The sequence below is a fragment of the Mesocricetus auratus genome, unplaced genomic scaffold (genome assembly GCF_017639785.1).
Source record: "Mesocricetus auratus isolate SY011 unplaced genomic scaffold, BCM_Maur_2.0 Super-Scaffold_100008, whole genome shotgun sequence".
Taxonomy (NCBI): Eukaryota; Metazoa; Chordata; class Mammalia; order Rodentia; family Cricetidae; genus Mesocricetus; species Mesocricetus auratus.
Window position 1 is genome coordinate 11,680,005 of NW_024429192.1, and position 26,718 is coordinate 11,706,722.

Genomic DNA, 26,718 nt, shown 5'->3' on the forward strand with positions numbered 1-26,718 from the left:
CCCCAGATGTTACTATCTCTTTTATTTTGCAAAAACATGTTGTTTATTAAACCAAAGGAGGATTTGGGGTGTGGTGGTATACCCCCATTTACTAGCATTTGGCAAGTGGGGGCAGAAGGATCGCCAGTCTAAGCTCCAGGGCAGGCTGCATGGAACAGTGTCTCCAAAACCCACACACTAAAGTCAACAAAAGTAGAGAAGGGGGTTATAAGCTACTTGGCTACTATTCCATTTGGTGATTTATTCAGCATGATTCTAAGAGCACTTATCATTCCTTCATTCCTTCTGCCTGAACCTTTTTTTTTCCTTCCTAAGCTGGTGCTCAGACCAGACCCTTATGTGCTCAGGAGGTAGTGTGCTACACCAGTGAGATTTATCCCGGTAACATATCTTTTTAATGAGAAATTTCTCTTAAAAAGTATATTGATGTGGGTTTTTTGTTGTTTGTTTTTAAATGTGATTTCAGAATCAGATAATTTGTGTGGTTGATCATGGTATGAATTCATTAGTTTTCATGGTCTTCGGATGCAAACCCAAGACCAAGGACTGTTACTGCTAACTTCCCTAAGCACTCAGGATGTGTTGGCCAGATTTAGCTTCTGGAAGAACCCTTTTAGTCTTTGTTTTGTTTCATTGTTTTTCCCTCTCCACAGTTATTTGCTTAGACGCTTATATTTGAGACTCAGGTATATGCTCATGACAAAATCTATTCTTTAAGGTCAAAGGGAGAAACCTTTATTTTTCTATCCTTTTGTTTTTAGTTACAGTGTAGTACTTATTCTTCTGTGTCGTCAGACAACCCTGCTCCTCTCCCATCTCTCACCACCAGAATTCCCTGTAAGCAGTAGCTCAATATTCACTGGCTTTTTCTGGCTTACTAAAGTGTAACAAGTCATCTAAAGTCAGGGTGTCAAGTTATGTGATTATATATTAGCACATAAGCATGGCAAAGGATCCCCGTAGTCTGTATAAAATTACAAACACCTTGTCATGGAAGTAGGCAATGATGTCATCCTTTCTTCCTTTGACAAAAGTGGGACACTTCACTACAGTGTTTGATTAAGTCTTTTTTTGTTTTGTTTTCACAATTGATAAATACTGAATAACAGACAGTGGGTTATTGCATCCACTGGAAACGATGCACTTACAGAACATAGCCAATGAGCTCCGTATTTGTTCATTCAACCAACTGGATTAAGCATGTCTTGAAAAATAAAAAAGCCTTCATGTGTGCTGAACTTTTTTGGGGGGGTCATTATCTCCTAAATAATATAGTGTAGCAACTATAACATTAAAATGGCGGTAGACGTCCTATATAATGCAGAGAGGATTTGAAATACACAGGACAGTGTGCAGACATAGGTTCTGTACTATCATCATTTATATGAGCGCCTTGAGCTTCACGTTTGTGTCTCCTACAGGGTTCGGCTTCAAAACCCAAACCAAAGAAACAAACAGTGAATTTACTGAAATTTCAAACATAAGCCACCCAGTTTCAGCAGCCTTCCAGATCTGCCTTCCTGTGGCAACTATTTTTTTAAATTATTTATTTATTATGCATACAGTTTTTTATCTGTGTACATGCTTGTACCCCAGAAGAAGGCATCAGACCTCATTATAGATAGTTGTGAGCAACCGTGTGGTTGCTGGGAATTGAATTCAGGACCTCTGGAAGAACGTGCAGTGCTCTTAACCTCTGAGCCATCATCTCTCCAGCCCAGTGGCAACTGTTTCTGTGAAGTTTTGTTCTGTTAACAGTTTGTCTTTGGATACTTCTGCCTGTAGGCTACCAAAAGGTTTCTAACTGCAGCATATTGCAATTAGGCCAATGGAGATAGGAAAAAGACTGCTAAATATCAATACACATCTGTAGCTGATTTAGATCATCTCCATCCAGGGTATTTAAACCACTCTGAGTTTCTAAATATCCCTTAGAGTCACAGAAACACCTATCAAATAACTGCAGCTTAGGGGCACCCAAGTTTCCTATGGAAACGGTTTGTTTATTAGACAAATATGTATTTGCTTTCATTAGAAAGATCACTGGGGTAGCCATGACTCAGATCCATTAAGTGAAGGGACAGAAATAGGACTGCCTGTCTTTTGTATCTCTGGGATGGTGACCAGAGAGTTTTACGTTGTTACTTTCTCTGTCCTACTTTAAAACCCCAAGTTGAAAATATTGAATTTTAGAAACACACTGCCATGGCTTTAGAACAATAGAAATGGTGTAGAATTTCCAAATAAGCTTGTGGCTCCTGGGGGGTCTTCCTGATTAGGTGATAAGTTTCTGGTCTTACCAGGTGTCCTGACATCCACCATGGGCTGCTTTCAGAGAGCATAATTCAAGCAGGGACTTGTTAGCACTGCATGTGTGAGAGCATGCCACAGCCCGGCTGTGGAGGTGACAAGACAACTTTGGAGAGTTAGTTGTCTGCTTTTATCATGGGGTCCAGCAGAGAACTCAGGTCCAGAATGGAACTCAGGTTGCCAGGTTTGTTGGTAAGTGCTCTTACTCGAGGCATCCTCCCGGCTGTAAATCAGAACTCTCAGCAGTCAAAACCTGGGGGGGGGGTTCGTTTAGTTTTTAAAAGTCAGTGTGTTTTTTGTTTTCAAGCAAAATATAGATTGCATAGAACCTCCATTATGAAATAAATTAAAAAACCCTGTTTGCTTTCACTGAAACCTTGTTAGACTTACCTCAAATTCTGGGACATGAAGGAAAAAAACCAAGATTTTCCAGAACACAGTTTGAAAACCAGTGTTGCAAGAACCCCAGTCTGTGCCTTTGGAACATTGCGGCGCCAGTGCCACAAGCCACTCCAAGGTATCAGGAAAAGAGAGACAAGACGTCCACTTGTTTGTACTAAGAGAATGCATGTGCTGCCTTTATTGCCAGGAGAGTGTGTATGTGTGTGCCTTCATTGTAAGTGCTAAAAGGTCTCCCTTGTAGGAGGGAAGGAGCTTTATATACAGGTTTACAGCACAGTGGAAAAACCCCAGGTAGAAGAGAGCATGTTTTCCTCCTGCTGGATGTTGATGTCAGAGGGTCAAGGCCAGAGCAGTAAGCCAGGACTAGAAAACAGAAAGCACTTAAACTGGAAAACAAGTTGCACTTGTAGGCTGACCAGAAACTCACAGAGACCCCATGGGGCTGGGGCCCAACATCAACCCCCTTCTTTATATATAAATTAGCACCTATCTCAGGTGACTAGGACATTAATGTCAATTTTAGTATACACAAAGAAACATTTATAAACAATATTTGGGAATGTGGGCGTCGTTCTTTCCAAACTACTTCCTGCTGTTAAGGGGCGCTGAAATACCATGGGGATCATGACAAAAAAAAACAAAACAAAACCCAGAAACCTGTTGAAGTTCTTGTTTTTGTGGTCTGTAAGGCTGTATCATCTCAGCTGTTTTAGGTGTTGGATCACCTGGGCCACTGCTTCAGGTGGTCTTGCCTCATCAAACCATACTAGTCTGGAAGGAACCCACAGCTTTGTATATTCTGTGGAAATAAAAGTAGAAATTCTTTTCCCAAGTAACCTGTCCTTATATTTAAATTTAGAAGTCAAAGCATTTTCAAAACATGTAAGTTGGATTAATTTAGCAACATTAATAATCAAATGTCTTTTAGCAGTTTTTGTTCCTTTCTTAGCAATTAAACAATTTAAAGACAACACAACTGTACACAGTATCCAGACTTTCTGTGTATTTTTTATTTTATATACTTTTATCTTTTCCTTTTCTTTTACTTAATACTAGTGCCTCGTTTATTAACTGTTACCAATTTTTAATTTACCCACTTTTAATCCATCCTCCAACTGAGGGTGATCTCTCAGGTTCCCCCTTTTTTCCCAACCTTGGTGTCAGGCGAAGGCATGGAGATTTAATCCAATCCACCCTCCAACTGAGGGCAATGTCTCAAGCAAAGCCTGGAGATTTGACCATTCAATTTTACTGTTAGAAGTTGAGGTACCTGTTTTTTATTCTTTTCTTTCTTGAGTCTCTCCTCTCCGTGTCTTCTATCTGGCCAATCTTTCCCAGTCTTTCCAAGTCTCTCTGGATCTCAGTGGAACCTCCAATTGTGGCACCAGCACTACAAGCCACTCCAAGGTATCAGGAAAAGAGAGACAAGATGTCCATTTGTTTGTACTAAGAGAATGCATGTACTGCCTTTATTGCCAGAAGAGTGTGTATGTGTGTGTCTTCATTGCAAGTGCTAACAGGTCTCCCTTGTAGGAGGGAAGGAGCTTTATATACAGGTTTTACATCACAGTGGAAAAACCCCAGGTAGAAGAGAGCATGCTTTCCTCCTGCTAGATGTTAATGTCAGAGGGTCAAGGCCAGGGCAGTAAGCCAGAACTAGAAAACAAAAAGCACTTAAACTGGAAAACAAGTTGCACTTGTAGGCTGACCAGCAACTCACAAAAACCCCATGGGGCTGGAGCCCAACAGAACGTCATTTATCATAAACTCAGATTTGAAGATGAAGAGATAAACTGACATACCTTGGAGTTAGGGCTAAGATTTACCCATAGCTTTACAACCAGTTTTGTGTTTTTAGAAAACAAACAAACAAACAAAAAACACTTGGGAGACAGCAGCAAGCAGATCTCTGAGTTCAAGGTCAGCATGGTCTACAAATGGAGTTCCAGTTCTTGAAAACTCAAAAGAAAAAGAAAAAAGGAAGAAAAGCCTCCAAGCCTGCCTTGGGTCCAGTGTCTTAGATCAGATAAGGCAGTAATCAGTGTTTATCATCACTTAGCCTTCTGGGGAGGAGAGCAGGTATTAGATGGACTGAAGTAAATGAACAGCTATTTAAAAATCCACTTTGTGTGTGGTTACTTATAAATCATATTGGTGTAGATACTAAAGATGAATGATAGCAGTCAGACTCTTACACAGCAAATTTCAGGTTTTCTTAGGTGTAGTAAAACACTTCAGTAACCTTATTGAGAACTGCATGCCTTGCTTAAATGTAATACAGGTTTCCTTAAGGCTGTGTGGCTTTAGGATGGAGCCTAGTGGCTACATTTCTTTCTCGATTAGTGTTCTCTTATATAAATATCTGAGATGACCGTCCTGTTCCCTCTGGGCCTGTGGCAGGGCAGTGTAGCATGGTCTGAGCGCATGGGAAGTGGAAGTTCATTTACCTCATGGCTGTGACTGGGAAGAGCAGAAGAAGCTGAGGAGGTCATAGGGCATGCATATCTATGTCTGGTTTTAAACATAAATTTCCTGGTACTTTGGTGAGATCTTGAATTCCAGAATGAGAAGTTGGAAGCCTCTACAGGTAATCGTATTAGCCAGTTTCACCTTCATGATAAGCTGTGATCCTGAGGAAGTCTAATCTTGGCTTTATCCTTGGCTTCCTAAGCGATTATGCACAGAGATTAATTCTAATAAGGGATATCTCTTACTGTCTGTCCCTTGGAAGTGTAAGTTCAAGGTTCTTTATTTTATTTTATTTTTTTAGTTTTTACGAGACAGGGTTTCTCTGTATTGTTTTGGAGGCTGTTGGTCCTGCCTGGCCTCGAACTCACAGAGATCCGCCTGCCTCTGCCTCCCAAGTGCTGGGATTAAAGGCGTGCGCCACCACCGCCTGGCTCAAGGTTCTTTAAAAGCATTTGGAGATAAGCATTGTGGTATTCATTGGGAGGTTTGATGGGATGTTAAGATTCAATGATTTTGAATAATATTCTTATTGAATAAAGGGTGATAAATTTTTACTCTGAGTCTATGTGAATACTTTAGACATGCAGGTTTTATACATGTCAAATTATCTTGACTCCTAGAAAAATGATCATTATGATTTTGGAGGAATCTTTGTAAACCTTGGGTTAGAAATGCAATTTGAATTCTGACTTATTCACAATAGATCTGAGTCATAAAAGAATATCACTGCCACTGTTCTGTTGTGCGTGGAGGGAAGCAACTAAAAAAAGAGATCGTGTTCCCCTGGAATCACGCTTAGAAACTTACTGTGAAAAGCAAATTATCTTTTAAAAGGAATTATTTATGGTTTCTATTATAATGGGGCCTGAAAATCACAGAGGAAGGATTGCAAGGATACAGGGATTATGAGAACATTCTGCTTCATAAAGTTACCCTTTCTAATTTACCTGTTTAAAACGTAATGTTTCATCACCTGCTTGAATGTTAATTAATTTACAGTCAAAGCTTTCTTGTTTGTACATTTTTTCCTCTCATGTATATGTATGTGATATGTGTGCGCGTGCACGCGTGCATGTGTGTATCTCTGTGTGTGTGTGTATCTGTGTGTGTGTGTGCACATGTGGGTATGTAGAAGTTCATGACTGATGTAGGGGATCCCTGTCAATCACTCTTCCACATGTTCTTTGAGGCAGGGTCTCTCAGTCAATCCTGGATCTTCCTGGCAAGCTGGACTTTAACCAGAGTGATTGGGGGATTTCCCCATCTCTACCCACTGAAGCTGGAATTGCAGGTGGGCAACCATGCCTCCTGGACATTTGTGTGGGTGCTGGGTATCTGAGCTCTGGTTCTCCGGCTGTGCACCACGTTCTTTAACTGTGGAACCATCTCCCTAGCCCTTGATTCACAGAGTTTTTTGACGTCTCATATTTACTATTGTTATGATTATTACTATATTACTATTATTATTTCTGCATGTTGCTGAGATGATACTTCTTCAAACAGGTCAAAGAACATTCAAAAACTGAATCACTGTCTAGGAACTGGTAAAGACTGTTCCCAAATTGTGCAGACCTCACCTTGCGGTGCCAAAGTTCTTGAAGCAGATGCAAGGCAAATACCAGACCACAGCTAACCAGATCCCAAGGAGAAGTGATGATGATGATGATGGTAATAGTGGTACTGATGATGTGGAGAAAACCATTGTTGACTTCACCACAGGGCTGGCTGGAAAAGCTGGAAGGGGAAGTGTGATTGCTCCATAGAAGTGTTGAAGACCATTGATCGCTTACCCTGGAGTCTGGAACACTGATTTTTCCAAGTCCAGAGAATAACAAGCAACTATCTTCTGCTAACTGCCATGAGCAGACAGGTCTTATAGACTGTCCATTCCTATAGCGTCAAGTTTGGAGTGTATTTTTTTCCCTGACAAAATTCTTCAATTGGAGTGTGTTCACACTTTAGAACTCCGTCACTTGCCTCTTACCTGCTAAACACTAATACTTCAGCAGTTCCTATGAAATGTAAAATAAAACAAAAAGCTGAAATGAATGTGTAACAAAACTGGACAAGCAGACACAGTTTCTCTGCCCTGTGCGTCATTGCATTTGACAAAGCCCTGCTGTGTGACTCCGACACCAGATAGACACCAGCAGACAAGAGAAAGCAGGTTATTCTTCACATGTTTGAAGTCAAGGTCACAACCAAGTTAAATTCCTGATCTGGGACAGGAAGAGAGATCTATTATGTGCTATCTGTTCATTACTTAGTCAACCAGATCCTACTGAAAGGGGAAAGTTTCCTCTTGCTAGCTATGATCGGTTTTTCTCTTATTCTAATGGTTAATTAGTTAATAGAGCCCCAAATATGTGTAACGAGATTGTATCTCTAATCTGTTACTGATTAGTCTACTGATTTGTCTCCTGTCTAATCATACATAACAAGCAATTAGCACACTGAGAAGCAATCTGGATCTAGTGTTACATAAACAATTACACCAGTGTTAGCATCAAGATAGGAGCTAATGTGGTACTAATAATTGAATGTATGATTTGATAGGTTTTCTTTTTTGGCTTCTAGTAATTTACAACGATCAGGTTCTTAAATATATTCTTTGACTTTGAGTTTCAGCATTGAACTATAGTGAACTTTTAGTGTTGATTAGACTGAACCAGGAAGACCAGTTGCCCAGCTGTTTGCTGTTCTTAACGCCAGCCAACCCATGGAGTCCTTGCACAAACATTTAAAATTAATTATAAACACTAAAGGGGGGATCTTTTCTGAGTCACCACAAACTATTCTTCTTGATTATTATTCTTTATTTTAAGATTCAATTCAAGGAATGCTATTAGCATAATTTAGGTTTTTTTCCCCTTCAAAGTTGAAAAATACTAGTGTTTATGTGTTCCTTAGGTAAGCACCAAGCCAGAGTACTTATAGAGATGAGTATGTGTGGAGAACACTTCACAAATTAGACAGAAATAATAATTGCATTGCAAAATAAGCAGTGGGAGACAGAGTCTTTAAGTATGAGGAAGAACTGAGACTTAAAAAGAATATTTCGTGCAAAATGAATGAATGATACTATAATTCATTATAATGGGACCTTGTTCTTTATTGATTTTTGTCTTGAATGAAAATTTTGCTGAAATGTCTAAGGTAGAGATTTAAGGATGAACTTAAATCAGAACTTGATAATGTGGCATTGCTGATAATTCCTTTTTCCCCTTTAGATTTAGTCTTTCTTTGTCTGTATCCCTTAAATACATGTCAGGCATAATTTTTTTATGATGACATGACAATCATCGTGATCAGATTCCTTTTTAACTGTCTCTGTTTGCAAGATGAATCCTTCATTTAGTAACTTGTCATATCGGCCAAGTTTTAAGATTCTAGACCTGGCCATCATTTAATCTCATGGTCATACTTATAGATCATGTTTATATTGTTAATACTTCTCTTTTAGGAGAACTGTTGGATCTTTAAGGTGACTTGAATTCAATGACAGTTTCAAGACAATTGCTACAAACTGGCTTTCCAGTTCAGAGGACTTGTTATGATTGGGGATTTTCTCTATTTTATCATTCATTTTGGCTCTAAAGCATTGTCCCATGGTGTTTACACATACCACAATAGGCATTTTATTATTACCATAGTGATTTCAGTACAGCTATATTTTTGACAAGAGTTCAGTTGTCAGGTTTCTCCTAGTAAAAAGAGCCAGCATATTTGAATGTCTGGCTGAATACATTGCTTTTCGCTCCTATATCTTTAAGAAAGAAAACAGTTAATAGAATCACTGTGAACTGTAAAATTGTTACATTCTGCTGGTAAGCCATGGCACACCTTGGGTAAATAACGAAGTATTTTCTTTAATAGTTCCTTTCATTGTTTTAGTGATAACATAAATTTATATTGCATCATGATAGGTGTACTTGAAGGGGAAAAACAGGATTTTTTCAGTAGTGAATCTCCATCTAAAGGATGGTTATAGCTGTTTAAGCAGGACCTCCCTTCCCCCAGACTCCAGTTTTGTTGTTTTCTATGGTGTTGAGGACGGAAGAGAGGGAGGGAGGCTGCTACTAAAAATAAGAATTGCTAAATCAGAGTGAAGTCTCTGTTTGGGTGTTTTAAGTTCACATACTTGTGCTGTCCAGACTTTGATGAATTTAGAAACAGGAGCTAACCTTTAGCATACTATTGGCCAAACAGATGAGTCGTTTCTGGGTATGTATCTTAATAGTACGGAGTAGTTTAATGAAATAGGACTATCTAGAAGGGATATTCCTGAGACTTCCCAGTTTTGTAAAACTCAGAACTGAAGCGAAACAGGAGAAAAGACTTTATGCTGAACACAGTGGTCATGTACCACTATGCCAGTACCGGGGAGTCTGAGGCAGGAGAATTGAGAGCTCAGTGCCATCCTAGACTGTACACCGAGACTGTCTTAAAGTTAAAAAAAGATTATTTGTTTTGGTGAGTTGCTATAGTCTGCTCCAAGACACACTTGCCATGGCCCAGCTTTTCTAAAGAAGAGCGTTTCTCTCTCCTTTTTCTTTTTCTCTCCCCTCCCCTCCCCTTCCTTTTCCTCCCTCTCTGTTCCCCCCTTTCTCTCTTCCATTCTGTCTCCTCCGCATGTTTTTCCTCCCCTTTCCTTCCCTCCCCTCCTCTTCTTCTCCTCTGTTCTTTTAAAGGGTCTTGCTGTTGTAGCCCAGGCTGACCTTGAACTCATGCTCTTGCTTTCCTCAACCTCCATAGTCCAATGCTGGGGTTACAGGAATACCTGGCTGTATCAGCTTCTTCCTTTTTCTTTATAAAATTCCCTCCCTTGATTTTTCCACTTTATTTCCTTCTCTCCCTTTGGACAGCCTGGTGGGGAGTAGTCCTTCTGTGTATGCATTTGTCTTATTGGTTGATGAATAACGCACTGTTAGCCAATAGGGAAGCAAGATAGGTGGGACTAGGAGTTGAGGAGGATTCTAGGAAATGGAGGAAAGGGAGTCGCCATGTGGTCCCAGCAGGAGAGGACACATGAGCCTAGCATTCTCAGTAAGATAAATGCCTATATATATATGTGTGTGTGTGTGTGTGTGTGTGTGTGTGTGTGTGTGTGTATATATAGTTATGGATTAATACTTAAGATAGAATTAGCCAATGAGAAGCCCTGGACATTGGCCAACAGCATTGTAACTAATAGAGTCTCTGTGTTATTTGGGGTTGATGTGACATTGGATCTAGGCTGGCGAGGAAGAGTTATTGTAACAACAGCCCATTCTGCTGAGGATCAAACCTAGGACCTTGTACTTAAGATCTGTCACCGAGCAACTGAGCAGCTCAGTCTTCCTCCTCCTCCTCCTCCTCTTCCTCCTCCTCACTTTGTTTTTCTTCTTTGTATTTTTTTTATTTTATTTTGGTGGTTCTGGGGATAGAGCCCAGGGAGGGCTTTACACATGATAAATAAGTGTTCCACCATTGAGTGTGCCTCTCACTCTTCATCAGAGAAGTTTCTCTTTATCAGCAGAGAGAGACCATTACAGAAAAATCACAGAAGGTTAAAAAGCAGAGAGCAGCTGATCCTGGGTTGCCCAGCTCCAGTGGAGAACACACAACACAGCTCCTACACCTAAGCCCCCAGGGAGTGTCTTTGAACACTTGATTGGAAGATTACAAGAGCCAGAGGACCGGGAGTTTGGTGTGAGATTGTGTCTCTTAGAAATGACAAAGAAAACCCACCCATGAAATGTCAATAGTGTGGCCACTTGAACAAGGACACAACCACTGGGCATGCTAAGGGAGAAGGGAGACTACTCATCAAGGTCCCACCCCAAGACAATGAACTACAGGCAACTAAGGATGTCAAGAGTGGGAGATATAGTTGTCCCCAGGGATGAGCTCCCTAATTAGTAGTTCCTAGTCTTTTGAGAGTCAGTGCCATGTAACTCTATAGAAACCCTAAGAAACTCTCTGGTCTTCAAACATGGATATTTCCTTTACATGTATTTTTACAACCTTAGGCTTAGTGTCATCTGTGACTGTATGAGATCCCACCTACAGCAATCTTTTTGTTCCATTCAACAGCAGTGTGTATTCTGTGTTTTAGACAAGACAAAAGAGGTGCTCTATGTGGTCCTAGGGGTGTGGCTTTCCTGTGTTTCTTGCTGTCCTGCTTTCTAGGTGGAAGTTTAGCCAGCGAGCCTTGGTATAATGTTCGCCATATTATGTGATTCCAATTAGCATGGCATTATCTACCAAATAGTAAGATTGCATCATCTTTTTACTTAGCTGCTGCAAGGCATGCGTAACATGCAGCACTACTTTGTAAACTCTCTGAAGCCTACTCTTTATAAAAGAGACATGCCATTCGGGAGTCGGGCTGACCTCACTTACATGGTGTGTAATGAGAGGTAATTTGTATTCTGTACTCTGAAATCAGAAGCAACGAGCGCTCTATATTATGGACACAAAGCACTAATTTGCTCCCCCCATAAGCAGTGCACTTCAACAGATGCGGGTATCCAGGGCTCTGTTTTCTCTTCTTAGTGCTCTTTCACTCATCATTTTTCATTTAATGTCATTTTATTAAACTTTGAAAGTGTGATTTCGGGATCCAGGGGCGGGGATTAAATTATATGCACCCTGTCATCAGCCATTTCGTGTTTGTTTTGTAAAATGAAAACAGCAACTTTTTTGGGGGGGAGGGGTAGAGTCTTTCCTAAACAGCCAAAACCAGCCTCAAACTCAGCATCCCTTCTGCCCCTCAACCTTCTGGATGGTGAGATTACATCTGTATGCTCACCTGCCAGGCTGTAACTTTTAGCGAATCATTTTTATTCATTTTACCCTTATAGTGTAAAAGGCAAAGCCAACCCAGACAAACAAATGAGCAACACTTTGATTTTTCTCGCTGTGTTAGGCCCTTGTAAGATTTGTTTTCTCCTTGCATGGTCTTGAATATTACTTACACGCACCTTTGACATTCTTAGGAGTAACCTGGGAAACGCAGTAGGCCTTTGTGAGCTCATCTTTTCTCAGCCCGCTCTGTACGTACCCCAGGATTTGGCATGACGGCTCTGCAGGGGCTCCATCGCAGCCATCTCCACTCGGGTTCCCTTTAAGGGTTCGCTTGCTTTGATTTTGTTTTACTTAAGTAGTAGTTTTGATTGGTCACCCCCTTTCAAATGTCCTAATACATTGTTCATGTTACCGATGGCTATTTTGTCAACTACTTACCTGTTGCTATCTGTAGTAACAAAAAGTGTGTGCAACACGAAACAGACTTTCTAAGCCTTCTCTTTATAAGGGGAGCTCTCTCTTCCTGTGTGCATGGTCCCCCAGCCAAATCCATTTGGAAAAGCTTGGTTAAAGGTGACTCAACTTACAAGACTTTCTCAAAGCTTCTGCTTTCCAGATACCCAGGGGGGTCTTTTCCCCATGTGTTGGATTTAAGAAAAATGCTTCCCCTCTGTTGGGAATAACATTTTCTAGAAACCATTTTGAAAATATTCATTTAGTAAATATGTAAGGTGTATATTCATACTTTTCAAAAATTCAAACAACACTGGGCTGTTTGTGTACAGATCACCACCTACTGATAGATTTAGTAATTTAGTGGTAATGCATTTATAATAAATGTTTGTCTATAAGAGATCTTCTTTATAAGAAACAATTTTATTTTGTTTTTAAGTGTTGGTATGTAGCCTTGAATCCATGCTCTCCTGTCTCAGTTTCAAAATCACAGACATGGTTGACCACTGTGCCCAGCTCTAAGACAGACACTGAGTGCTGTAGTTACATGGATGAATCAAGAAAATCTTAACAGCTTCAAGTGTCCTCCTTCACCCTGTTTGGAATTAGTAGTTCATTGAGAGTAAGCTGTCAGGAGTGGAAGTTCATCAACCATGTATTAGCCACCAGAGCACACATCGCCATGAACCGGTGTGAGTTAAGAGCTTCCAGATGGTTTAAAATACCGCATGGACTTGGTGAGTCAGCTCTGGCACATTGAGCTTGCGGCTTTGTAGCCGGGAGTGACGACACATGAGTTTCAGTGTCCTCAGTAGTTTGTCTCTTAGAGACAACTTGGCAGGCAGACATCTTGTAGATAAATGAGGAAAGATTGTCTATTTCAAGTGGCATAAGACATTCCTTAAAGCAGTGTGTCATATCTGCTCATACAGTCAGCATTTTCTTTGGAGCAGAAAACCTCCTCTCAGGCTCCCCAAGTACACGGCAGACATCTTTGTAGCGGTAGCACTCAGGAGATAGCAAGTACTGTGCATTCGGTAGATCAACGTCTACAAATAGGTCAGGAAATTTCTTGTACCTGTGTGCATTTCTTTTTCTTTTTTCTTTCCAGCTGGGTCAATCTGGATAACTTATAAAAATGTTTACTATTCATTATATGCGTGTTACTGAATTTTAATTTTTTATAGTCTATAAGGTTAGGTGTTGATGACTATTTTAGAGAGAAAGGAACTGTATGATTAAAATCAAAGGACTCCCTCTTCAAAGATAGGAAATGCTAGATTCAGAATATGACCTTTCCTCTTGATACAAATATACCCATACCTTTCATGAGTGTTCTTTCATCCCGCTTCTATAGCAACCCTGAACTGGTACTCTGAGGTTTCTAGATATAGGCAGTGATGGATTAGAACTGACTGAAGATGCAAGACATGGAGAAGTTCTTGGAAGCATTTTTTTAATTCATAAATTTTCATAAGGCTCTTACATTATGTAATCTATTAGCATATCATTGTTATCTCAGAACAGTTAATACATTATTCAGAAAGATTTCAGTGGCTTAAGTTTCTCTGCATCTGTCTAAGGCACTTATGAAACAATTCGCTATTAGGAGGTCTTTACTGACGGAGAGAAGATTCCAACTGGCTGTGTTGATCTTGGAATGAGAAAGGACACCAGGATGTGACCCTATTTAAGGGTTAATTTGCTCAGAAGCATTGGCCAGCCCATTACATACACTTATGTAGGTTGGATAAAATTACACAATTCAAGAATTTGTTCATTACTGAGTTATAACTTAATGGTGAACCAATCCCGCATTATCATGAACTGAAGGGAATACCCTGTTCCATAACCTGTGATTTTGGATAATGGGATTCAGATTGCTAACTCTGACACCATGGAACCCATCCTAAGGCGTTTGTAATGTTTGATCCCCTTTGAAAAGTAAATGTGTTAAAGGACTCACAGTTATAAGTTCACATTGTGCCACTGGATTAGTATTTTGTTGTATATTAGAAGTAAAATTTCTTTGGCTCAACCTGTATTTGAGTGCCTGTTGGTATTTGGTTTTGGTGTTGGAAGTTGACTAAGGCTTATGCATGCTAAGCTCATACTTTACCCACTCTACCTCAGCCTTAATGCTAATTTTGTATGAATTCTGTCTTAGAAATATGGATACTTATAATAAATGAGTTTTTCTCCTAAGGAAAACAATCTTAGATCAGAATTTCAACCTACACATTGTTGAGTTTTCCAACCAAGTCATTGGTAATTCTCCATTTGGAGGGAATTAGTGGGAGAGGGTGGCTTGTATGGGATCCTTGACTTCTACATGGCAGATACAAGTAGGGCTACCCATACTGTGGTGACCAACTTTCCCAGTCACCTAGAATTTACACATGGGAACAAATCTGGGAATAAAGTGACCTCGAATCCATGCGAGTTAACCGACAACTGACTTTCTCCAAGAGATAACTACTGCCCAGCTGAAGACCATGGGCAAGACCCATAGCAATTCTTCGCTGAAGATTACACTCTGATTGTAAAAGCAAGTCTTTGTGAGAGTTGAAAACTCATTTTTATGAGAATCTGAGAATAGGCCTCTTGATAATTATTACCTCCATTTTCCTTACTTAGAATGATGTACAATCAACAACTGCAGTAAAGGAGGCAGCCATAATCCATATGCCATTTTTTTTGTTATCACAGCTGTGTGTTTCGCTTGGTTTATTTGGACAAAGTTGTGTAAACATTCTGCATAGATTTCTTAGTAGAACTTAAGTCTTTCCATCACCTCTCATACCTCAGAGAACGATGTAGCTTGAACTCCATGTCACTTCTCCGTTTCAGGACCTACTCCTTTATAGATGTGTCAGAACATCCCCGGAGAACAGGAGTACATGACGACAGTGAGAGAATTCCTTCCCCTAAGTTGCACAGGCATGCTGTTCAGCACTGTTAGCAGCTGATTGTTTTTGAAAAGCAAAGTCATTTCTCATCACTCAAGGCAATGACATGTGGATGGGTTGCTCTGCCAGACTGACTCTGAGAAGCTCACATGTGCTGCGGGCCTCGAGCAGGAGAGGCGGAACAGGATGCCTGTTAATACACCCAGAAAATGTTTACTTTTGAGAGGGACACTGCTCCCCCAATAGCACTTACTCCAATTTGCTACCCTGGTACAGTTTGACACTTATTACTGGTAACAGAGAAGGCATTGCCAAATCCTTTTCCATGACCAACAGCACTGTAGAGTCATATGGCCTATGGCTAGCTAGGTCTCAAACCAAGGACACAGCAGACTTGGCTGCCAGGTTCTCCCAGCATCCCTCTGTCCCTACCTTTTACAGGCTATGGCTGACATTCCCTGAACTCTCTAACCCAGGAGCGGGACTGCCCTTCCCCTGGTATATAACCTAGTCATTTGGCTACACCCAGTCCTTTCTTGGCCTCCTGGTCTCCTGGTCTCCCTTCTCCCTTCTCCTTTTCCCCCTCACCTCACATGGCCAAGCTCAAGAGTCATGTTCATTCTGGATTTATGTCTCTGCCTCTGGCCATGCTCTCCCTCATATCTGCAACAAACGTTCTCCACCTTTCTTAGGAGCAATCATGTCCTTCCTTCTTCTTTCCTTTCTTCTTCTGCCTATAACACAATTCATTCTTAGAGAAGGAGCCTGCTCATCTTCTCACACCAGTGAGCTCCCTTCTCTCTCTCTGTCTCTCTCTCTCTCCCTCCCTCCCTCTCTCCCCTCCCTCCATCCTTCCCTGCCCCCCTGTTGGGGGCATGGAAGTTCCGTGTATCTTCATTTAGTACAAATCAAGTCTGCTTCCCTACATGCCCCGAGACATCTCCCGACTCCTTCCCTCAGCCACGGTGCTTGTTTTCTGCTCCAGTCTTTACCCACTCGCCGAAAGCAGCATCCTTCTCCTCGTCCGGCGTCCTCTTCCGCGGTGTCTCCACTGATACACTCTTGTCATCTGTCCCCTTTTATTTCAGCACCTCCTGTTGAGCCTTAGGCACCTCTCCCTTTATGTTGTACACAGCTGGGTTTGGGTCTCCCCACAGCCCTCATCTGTGGGTGTGTTTAGTGCCTAGGAAATATTTACATACAATCCTAGGGCATCGAGCCAGAACTTTCCTGAAACCTGACATTGGACCGAGACAACTCTGAACCCTTGTCTGTTGGAAGTGGCAAGGGCTTGATAGCCATCAGCACACACTGTTTGGCTTATCTGTCAGCAGTTAGCTTCCGTTTCATCCCTGAAGGATTTTCAGGTGTGTTTTTGTTCACCAGCCTTTTACTTTAAGTGTTAGGTTACGTGTTGAAATCTCTGAGAATCGCCTTGTGCTTCTGAAGGCTTTCTAACCGCAGGAACTGAAACAAAGCACAGTTTGCGATCGGCACTTCATTCACGATGTATGGCTGCCCATAGTGTTCATGGGATCTGCGGGGTCCAGGGGGGATCATCTGATTTAAGAAATCCTATGAGAGTTGCAAGCTGATGCGTCTCTCAGGGTTGTGTTTTCAGAGGATCAGGAAGTGAGCTGAGCCCTGTGGCCCAGAAATCCCCTTGCTGCTTTTAGACTATTGTATGAAGAGCCTGGGGGTCAGGACAAGTTCAGCTATAACTGATGTGTGGACACTGGTAATGGCAGAGGAGTGAATGCTGGACAGTCCTTTCTCCACCTGCTCGCACTGGAAAAAACTCCTGTAGATACCTCAGCCTGAATTTATTCTGTAGTGTTCCATGCCTTTGTCAATATTGACTTTTTTTGCATTCTAGTTTATTATGCTATTATTTTTCGTGCCAGGCATTCTTTAGCTCTTATAATTTATTGTGGGAGGGAAACAGGCACATTGCAGAGAGTGAGGCAGTTTTCCCAGGCAGCAAAGTCACTTTTATCATGTTTGCATCTTATAAACAAAATAAAGGCCTTTTGCTTTACACTGAGTGTTTAGTTGGATGCTCACTGGCAGTAAAGACCATGAATGGTCGTCACAGCCTCAGCATCCTTCCTGCTTTTATCACTGTCAACTAAAAATTGCCATCATGACATTAAGTAGAGTCTTACTACATCCCTCTCAGAATTACATTTACCCCTTGGGATTGTGGTTCCGAAGGCCTTTATTGCAAAAAGAATGGCATTTTTGTTTTGTTTTGTTTTTAAGAATGGTAATTTGACAGAGAATTTTTTAAATAAAGCTGAGGGCACTAGAAAGGGAGGGGATAGTGCCCAACTAGCTCTAACTTATTTGAGAAGGATTGTCTCCTGGTGCTTACCAAGCAGACAGCTCGAAACGGGAACCTTTGAGTATTTAGAGCCCTGGAGAAGAAATAATCATGGCTTACCCTAAGAGAGATAACGATGCAATGTGAACAATGAACAGGAATGAATGCTGTTTGAAAGCTACTGTGAATTTTCACATCAACTCAGCATTCTCTCTGGATCTCTGTTGTGTTCACTGGGCCGTTTCTGCTCCGTCAAAAGTCCTAGTGATAAAAATACAATGAGTGTGAGAGTTGTAAGCACACAGGAAAGGCAGATGAGTAAACATTGTGAAACTTTGGATGGAAACAAACCAACGGATAGAATGTAAATATTCATTCTGCTTAAGGAAAAGAATGCTTCAGTGTTCTCATCCTGAAATATTGTCTATGATTTTGGCAAAAAATAGAAAGGTGATGTTCTAAGGCCATGAGTTGTTTGATGCTCTTTACTGGAGGACACTCAAGTTCACTCTTGTCCTGTCCAAGTTGATGACTGGTCCCTTCATACCTTTACACAAATGTGATTGTGTGTGTTTCTCTGTGCATGCCTGAAGAGATAAAAGAGCAAAGGTCAGCAGTTGGACCACTGTGTCCCAGTGGGTTTCATGGAATAAGTTATCATTGCCTTTCCTTCCTACTCGCCTGATCTTTTCTACTGTGATATTCTCTGCGCACGTGTGCGTGCGTGCGTGCGTGTGTGTGTGTGTGTGTGTGTGTGTGTGTGTGTGTGTGTAGTGAGCACATGTGCATAAGGGTGCATGTAGAATCCTGAAGGTCACCGTCCAGTGTTTCTTTGTTTGTGACTACTCCCCACCTTCATTTCTGAAGACCTGAAATTGATAAATTTGGTTGGACTGTCTGGCCAAAGAACGTTTGTGATTTCCCCAACTCCTTTTCCCCCCTAAGGCTGGGGTTATAGATATGGCTTGCCTAGCTCTTCTGTGGGTCCTGGGGATCCAAACACAGGACCCTGTGCCCCTGTGGCAGGTATTGGACTTCCTGAGCCATCTCCCCAGCTCTAGATACCTTTGAATAAAATGTTGATTACTAACCTAACTGTATGATCTTCTTTATACTATTAACTGAAAACAGTATGTGAAGTGCAAAAATGTGTTAGAATCATGTTCTAAAACCACAGGTTTATGGGCTTAAGTAAAACCTACATGTGCTTGAAATTTTGAATCGATAGCATTGAGGCAATGTTCTGAACTGCTCTGTCACCTGCTAGTAGCAGGTCTACTGGAAGTGACTTTCTAGGGAGTCTAGCAGGGCTCAGAGTGTCTTCAGCTCAGACTCCCTTCCCTTCCACTCCCATCCCTATCCCCACCCCCACCCAGAGTTGCACCCAGAGCATATTAAAGAAAAGCTGGCTGTATTTACCTGGAAAATTAGTGATGTTTTTGTAAGGTTCTTTAGACAAGTTGCCAATTTCATTACCCTTTTGGTATTAGAATTTTACAGCTTGTAATCTACTAAGGATGTGAACACTGTAGGATATATGTACTTGACCTATGTCTATTCTTGAGTTCTTCATAAGAGTTCAAGACTAGGACTCCCACTAACTAACTGCTCCTTCCATGTTCCAGCCCAAATTCTTTCTAAGAATGGTGATTTTAGTGTCTTGAAGCCTGAGGCTGGTGGAAGTTGTAAAGAGAAACGTATTGTGTGCCTTTCGGGCAGGCAACGATAATTGTTTCTTTTTAAGCAGTGTGGGGGTATTTCTTAGATAATGGTGAGTGTGGCCTACAACTCTAATATGCAGCAAATTTATGATCTGTTTGGGAAGATTTTTTTCCTCAAGTAATTTCCATACCTGCAGCTTTTCTAAGACTTTTTTCTCCATCTAATAGTCTGTTGGAGTCATGGGTCAACACTGCAGTAAGTAAAGCAGAATCTATGAAGGCAGACACATGGAACTCAGGCGATTCTTAGACTTTCACTTGAGATTCTGGGGAGTGATAACTCTGCCAGTGGTGAACTATGGCAATCAATCAGTTAATCTTCCCAACTTAGCATTTTAGAACACTCGGATAGCCCATGTCAGAGCTGTGTAGTAAGAGACCTCTCTGGGTATGCTATACCTAGTCCAGCATATGTTGCTTTCCCGTTGTGAACAGTGGTCATACTGACATGTTTGCTGATGAAATCTGCCCGCCACTTATTAGTATAAGACTTTATGTTTACACAGCTACATGTAACGTATGAGTAGAGATACAGTTTATTTAATAAGCATTGTTTTCCCATTTGAAGTATTTCCTTCCGAGTATGTATTGGGTAAAACAAATATAAACAACTAAAAAAACCCACTCATTTAGCCAAATTGTGTCTTTGCAGAAGTCTAAATGAAAAAGAATAAAATAAAATAAAAGGAGAACTGCATAATTATCACAGCTAAAACTTGGCAACAGATGATTGACATCTCCCTAAAGGCTCCAGTGCTTGCATTTAGAACAATGTTGCCTGTACTTAGATCTTTCATTTTCAGATCTAGGCGTGCGAAGCAGCATAGTGTGGCTCATACACCACTGCTGATCGTAGGTCATGCCACACATTACATATAGGATGTTTATAGCAGTTCTTGCTTAGAAGGGTGCTATTCCATGCCATGAGTAGTTAGATTTTCATGTGCCAAGGGATGGTATGGTTGAAGTAAGATGAGTGAGAGACAGGATGTATTTCATTATCACCAGCAAAGGTGATCACTGTGTTCCCCATTTTTCTACTGGCTTCCTCTGTTTTAGTAGCTACCCTACTTGTGACTAGTGCTTACCCAGGCAGTAAAGACCCCCCCCCCCCCCGCTACAACAATGCAAGGGAACAAAGGTACTGACTTAAGGACTAGGTATAGTGTGGTCCATAATCTTATAGAAAAGATGGCAGGAAGCAAAAGTTTACAGAACACTAGTTTTTGTTGTTTATCTTTAGGAAAAAACTAATTTATAAGCAAGGTGTAGATGGGTAATAGTGGTATTTTGACTTTTGGTCACGACTCTCATTCGTATAGGCTTTGTGGGGGCAGAAATAGAGGTCCCCTTGCAGCAAGTATCTTAGATTGGGGGGATATGGTATGGGGATTCATATGGGTTTTGTCTTACAAGGTTTGACTTTTGGGGATATGCCAAGCTCATCTACTTCCTGTACAACTCAGTCTCTTTTGAAGTGCTGAGGGATGGTTATCCATCTGTTTCACTGGCTCATTGTTTTCCTTATCAACTACCCATTTTCTGTAGAGTCTCCTGAAAAATAAACCGTTTGCCTCCAAGCTCCCTGCATCAGGTTTCAGTCGTTTTGACAAATTACCCGAGAGAATCGACTTCCAAGGAGGATAGGATTTATTTTGGGTCTTGGATCGGTGCTTTAGACCTCTGTTGACACAGTACATCCCTGGTGACTGGGGAGCAGAGGGGCAGGATGAGGTTTTACTGGTGTCCTTGTATCTCTTTTCCCTTTCAAAAGCATACCGAATGACCTGATTTACTAGTTCTTAAAGGTTCCCCTACTTCCAGGCAGTGCGGTGGACTGCCAGCCAACCTTTCAACATGGGCATTTTAGGGACACCCCAGACCTAAACTACAGCAGTTGCTTCTTCTAACTAATGTTTTCCTGAATGTGAATGCATCATTGTATTTTGATTTCACAAAGAGAGCTGGGATTTGTCTGAGCCTCTCTGCTGTGGAATCTCAGAGTGTTAGCTGCGATTGTTTTTGTCTTGAACTCTCGAATCATACAAATCTGCCTTATACAATGTCAAAGAATCATTCAGCTAGGTGTGATGACTGCACATTTTTTAATCCCAGCACTCTGCAGGCAGAGGTAGGCAAGGTCATTGTAGGCCTGGTCTACCTATAAAGAGACCCCGTCTCAAACAAAACAAAGAATTATTCAAATCAGAATATAAGGTGCTTAAATCATTTTGAGAACATTTCTTCCGTTTGAAATAAGGCAGCATTTTAGTTGTTTCTGTTAAATGTGTGTCGGATTAGTTTCTCTTGCCGCAATAATGCTGTACCGTCCCTGCATACCCCAAAGTTTAGTTTCTATGTCCTAACAGCTCTGAAAAGAATTTCACTCTTACAATAATTGTATTCTCAGCAGCTGGGGGGTGGAGGCTAGAATATCTGAATTTCAAGGTCATTCTTGGCTATTTAGAGAGTTCAAGGTCAAACTGGGCTACTTGAGGCTGTCTCAAAAAAGCAAGCAAGCAAACAAATACACAAACAGCAACAGCAATGCACCCTAATCCTGGTAACATAGCCCAAGGGCAGAGAGTTTGTCAAGAATGCACTTGGCAATGCAGAACAAAAAAAGTAAAAAATCCAAGGCAGTTAAAAAAGACGTAGGTGGGGGACTGTGCTTTGTTAAGTGAATACTTTCCTAAGGTTTTTGTTATTCAGGATGCTGGGTCAGATATAGAAGTGGGCAAGGTTGGGGTCTTTAGCAGGGAGATGACCTGAAAGAAATTGCCATTAGGCAATCGAATCAACAACATTGCTAATTGAATGTAGTCACTGAAGTTTTCATCAGTGTTGTCTTTTCAGAGAGCTTCTCCCTGGAATTCCTTCCTTTATAGCAAGCATAGTTACAGACTAAAGAAGGACTAAATAGGCAGTCATTGGATTACAAACTGATTTTGAGCTTAATACTTTGGTTACCACACAGACACTTCTATCTCTTAAAACTCCAGTTTTTAATCCATCTGTATTGTGCTTAAGCTGTTTGGCCCCCAGCCTCTCTGAGACCTGCCTGTAAGGCAAGCTCTCATTCAGTGTTGGTTATTAATCTCCTGGGTGTTGAATAACAAGTGTTTCTTTGGATGAACCTCTTGATTTCCTACTGGGTGCCCACAGGGAGCATGCTTCACTAGCCTTGAGATGAGATGGAGTTTGGGCCAACTTGAGAACACCTGTGCTGGTGTTCGAAGAGCTTGGCTTCAACAGAGCCTTCGAAAGCCTTCAGTAAGAGCTGTGACTTGTAATTTGTAGCTATGTCAGCAAGTGACTTCAAAAGAATGACAGATTTCCAGGAGTGAAATATACATAAATTCTTTGAAAGGAGTTTTTTTTTCTCTACTCACTTTTGTGACAGATCTTTCTAGGCTGGAAGCAGTCGTCCTGGTTCACTTTTCCGTATGGGTTTAGTGACAATTCTGTCCTTTCTCACCAGACATCCATACTTGTACACGCCGGGCAAAGTGCTGTTCTGCTTCGAGAGTTAGCCTGGTCTTGGGAAGCCAGCTCCTGACAGACCACAGCCGGCCCCCTTTCTGCCTCTGCAACTGTGACTGTGGCTGAAATCTCAGCCTTTCTCTGCTCCAGTTGGCGCGGATGATTTATACAGATTCTTTCCCTTCTGGGATTCTAATTTTAATTCCAGTTTTATGTTAGCAATAAAGTGAGGAGCTGCAGATGTTCTTTGCGGACCACACTGTAAAGCAGACCCTCCCTCAGCTTCTTGTCCTTTGGATGGAGAGTGAAAATTTGCTCACGATTATTGATCTTTAAAGGGAGTTCAGCAAATTTCCTAGATTGTGATTATGGAAATCAGTTCGTTATACTTGGAAACAAAGAATGTTTTTGGTGTTGAATTTAAAAGCAACTTGGAGTGTAGACTTTCTTTGTGGGATGTAGTTGAACTGTTCTCAGGTGACGAGCAAACAGCATTTCTTCTAGGGAAACCAAGGATAGGATAGAAATAGAATCTGTCCTGTTTTATACAAGAATCCCACCCAAAGAAGAAAAAAGTACTCAGTTCCTCACCATATGAGAGTTATTCAGGCCAGTGAAATGTCTGCTTGGATGTAGAAACCAGAAGGTCTTCATTAGCCTGAAAGCTTGAAACGGCATAAATCCACAGATGCAGCCAAGCTATGGATCCGACCACCGTCTTGCCAAGCTGGACGTCTTAGCCAGGGAAACAGAGGGCTCCTTGTTCCAGCCCCTCTTAGCTGGGACCCGGGTGAAGAATGCTGCCAGACCTGCTCTATAAGGAATTTTGATCTTGATAATGAAAAGGAGAGAAAGTTCTTGGAGAAAAGGAACACCCTGTTTGAAGGGCAGACAGAGAACTTGTTCCAGAAGCTGCCTCTGGGCTTCGTTGTAAATTGTAGCAATTGTTGGCGTGGGCTTCCACTTAATGCCCTCTGCAGATTGGTCCACATTAAGTCTGTACATTTACCTTTGTTTTAGCTGTGCCCATTTAAAGCCAACATTAGCTACAGTGTTGTCAAGAAAGTCCATTGCAGTTCCTTGCTCTCTGTTGTGGCTTGGAAAAACAAAACAAAACAAAACTTTTTGTTTTCTCCGATAGCAAAGGTTTGTTTCCAGAAAGTTTGGCAGTGTTTTTAAATGTAGTGTTGACATCCTCTAGCTCAGCCTTCTGTAAGTGGCCTCTTGCTTTTGAAGCCATGGATGAACACCCACTGTTGTAGCTGGTTGTTTTGTTCATTGGCACTGAATGCCACAGTTTTCCCATGGGAAAGTATTTCCAGTATCAGGATGTCAGCTACAAGGAATGTTTCATATTTAGCCTCCCCAAAATGCACGAACCATGAGGCGCCACCTATGTACAGAGTTCCAGGACTTCGTGTTGTGATGCATTCCTGGAAAGGTAACTTATGGTTAAATTAAAGTGGCTATTCCACCGGTCATACTCCCCATTTACTAAGCTGCATCAGTTTCTTTTCTAGGAAGGGAGATCGTTTTGAAAGTGAGGAGTAGTTATCTTCCAGTTGACTTTGTGAGCACGAATCTGACAGTAAATGTTCTAGGATCCAAAGACTTCAATTTCACGAATGTCCATACTACCAGGTCCTAAGTAGGATATGGCACAGAATTTGTTAAGTTCTTCTTAGAGGCTTTGTTCAGGAAAAGCGGTTTGAGTAAACCTGTCAGGACTGGCTGGGAACAGCAAGTATTATGTTCTGTGTGGCCCCCTTATCTGATGGCGCTGCTCTCCTCTAGGCTGGATGCTGAGGCAGTATTGCTTTTAGCCAAGGATGTGTTGCTTAAAACCTGGGCTTTGTAGGTGGGCTCCAGGAAGAACTGAAAAACTTCCAGTTCATTGTGTGTGTGTGTGTGTGTGTGTGTGTGTGTGTGTGTGTGTGTGTGTGTGTTTGATCTAGAGCTGTTCCAGTTGGTATGTCACAGCTGTTAATTTGGAAAATAATTTTCCATGGGAAACGTGATTTTTTTTGTTTTACGTACACATTTGTGAAAGGTAGCAAGATGTTATATAAAGCCAGTCCTACAGTTCCTAGTTCCTAGTTCAGTAATTTGCTGTGATTTTGAAGGAAGTAGAGTTTATATTGAACTCAGCTCTGAACTGGCTCAGGTTTATGGAAGCCCAACTAAAGCATATTTACTTTACAGTTAATATTTGCATCAGTTGCTTGTCTTGCTCCTGAGACAGAACGGCTGGCAAAAACAACCTAAGGAAGGAGGGTTGCCCTGACTCTCCGACTGAGGGTACCACCCATCACGGTGGCCCAGGAAAAAGGGGGAGATTCATGCTGGGGATCAGTTCATTTTCTCCTTTTTATTCTTCTGAATCCCCGTCCATAGGGTGATGCTGTTGGTATTCCATATGGGTCTAAGCTCCTCAGTTAAACCTGTGTGGAAAAAAACCCTCGTGGACACACCCTGAGGTCATCTCCATGGAGACCCTGAATCCAGTTGAGTTGGTGATGAAGAGTAACTGCTGTAAAGTTAAATCTCCTTGGGTAGAAAACCTGAGAAGAGCAAAAGCTCGTATTTTCTAGTCTGAACTCTCATTGTTGAGCTCACGGCATCTTTAGGTAATTACAGAGCCCTAGGCAGTTTATTTGGAGAGATGTGGAAACGATTGCCACTCATTATCAGTATGTACATGTGTGTTGTACAAGCGGAGGGCATTAAAATAAAGGTAAGAGGAAGGATGGCAGAGAGAAGTGTAGAAGACAGAAAAGGAAATTCAGGAATCATGTCTAAGAAAACGAAGCAGAATTTATTAGATAGACTTAATTTTAAAAAGGAAGCCCAGGTTGCATGAACAACTGTCCCATTTGTGACAAGGACTTGATTGACTTTACCTCCTGGGTCTGCACAATGTGAAGCCTCTCACCAGGTGCTCATGGATGGCGTGTGGGGGATGGGGGTGCTCCTGGGGCCCAACACCTCTTTGCTGAGCTATTGGGTACTGGTGGATTGGCGGAAAAGGGGTGAAAGAAGGCAGCCATTGGCTTCGTTTGTGCATCCAGACTGCACTGGGTAGTTCCCAATCCATGGCTATACAGGTGTCCCTGGTTAACTTAGAGTCCGTGGGGGCTAAAGCGAAGCAGAGAGGCATGTATGTGGGAAAGGGCTTGTAGAGTGGAGGGGCGGGGTGGCCCTATTCCTATTTAAGCCACCACAGAGGGTGAGAGTAAACAGAACACATTATATACCTGTGTGGAAATGTCAAAGAAGAAATCTAGTCAGTTAAACAAACAACAATGCAGTCTGGAAACACTTCATCCCGGACAAGGTGGGATGGAGGGTTTTATTATCTGACCGTTTGGCCTTGCTTAAAGCTTTGATCCCCAAGGCACATCATCAGCTAGTGTTGATCTATGGAATCCTGCTTCTTCTGAAGCACCAAGGCCTCTAAGATAAAAGAGAAACAACAGCCCTGTCATGAAGACAGCCTTAAGCTGTGGATGGAAGCAGAGCATAGGGACTAAGAAGAGGGTGACTGGAGAAGAACCAGGTAATTCACCACAACGGAAGCCAAAGGCAGAAACCTCTGAAGAAGAGGAGCTCACCCTTAGTAAACAGGGCCAGTAGGGACAGGTGCTGAGGAAAGATGGGAGTCATATGTCACCTTTGGGATCTTCCAGGTCCTAGGTGAGAATGTAAACCCAACCACAGGGGGTTAAGTGACTGGGTCAGCAAGATGGCTCAGCAGGAAAAGGCACCTCCGAGTCTGACAACCTGAGTTTGATTCCCTGGGATCCACACGGTGGAAGGGGAAGAGTCTCCTGCTGGTTGCTCTTCAACCTGGACTCATGCA

At 41.7% G+C, this 26,718-nt stretch overlaps 1 protein-coding gene and 1 long non-coding RNA gene across 7 annotated transcripts in view; one reads left to right on the plus strand and one right to left on the minus strand.

The window, feature by feature from the left end:
• LOC101836288 (amyloid beta precursor protein) overlaps positions 1-26,718 on the plus strand; it is a 213,964-nt gene that overhangs the window by 25,952 nt on the left and 161,294 nt on the right. The gene's annotated exons all lie outside the window — the stretch shown is intronic.
• LOC121141908 lies at positions 16,183-23,582 on the minus strand. The gene is made up of 3 exons (XR_005878856.1): positions 22,769-23,582; positions 17,776-17,916; positions 16,183-16,799 (listed from the first exon to the last, which is right to left on the minus strand). It is a non-coding gene; the product is annotated as an uncharacterized LOC121141908 (long non-coding RNA).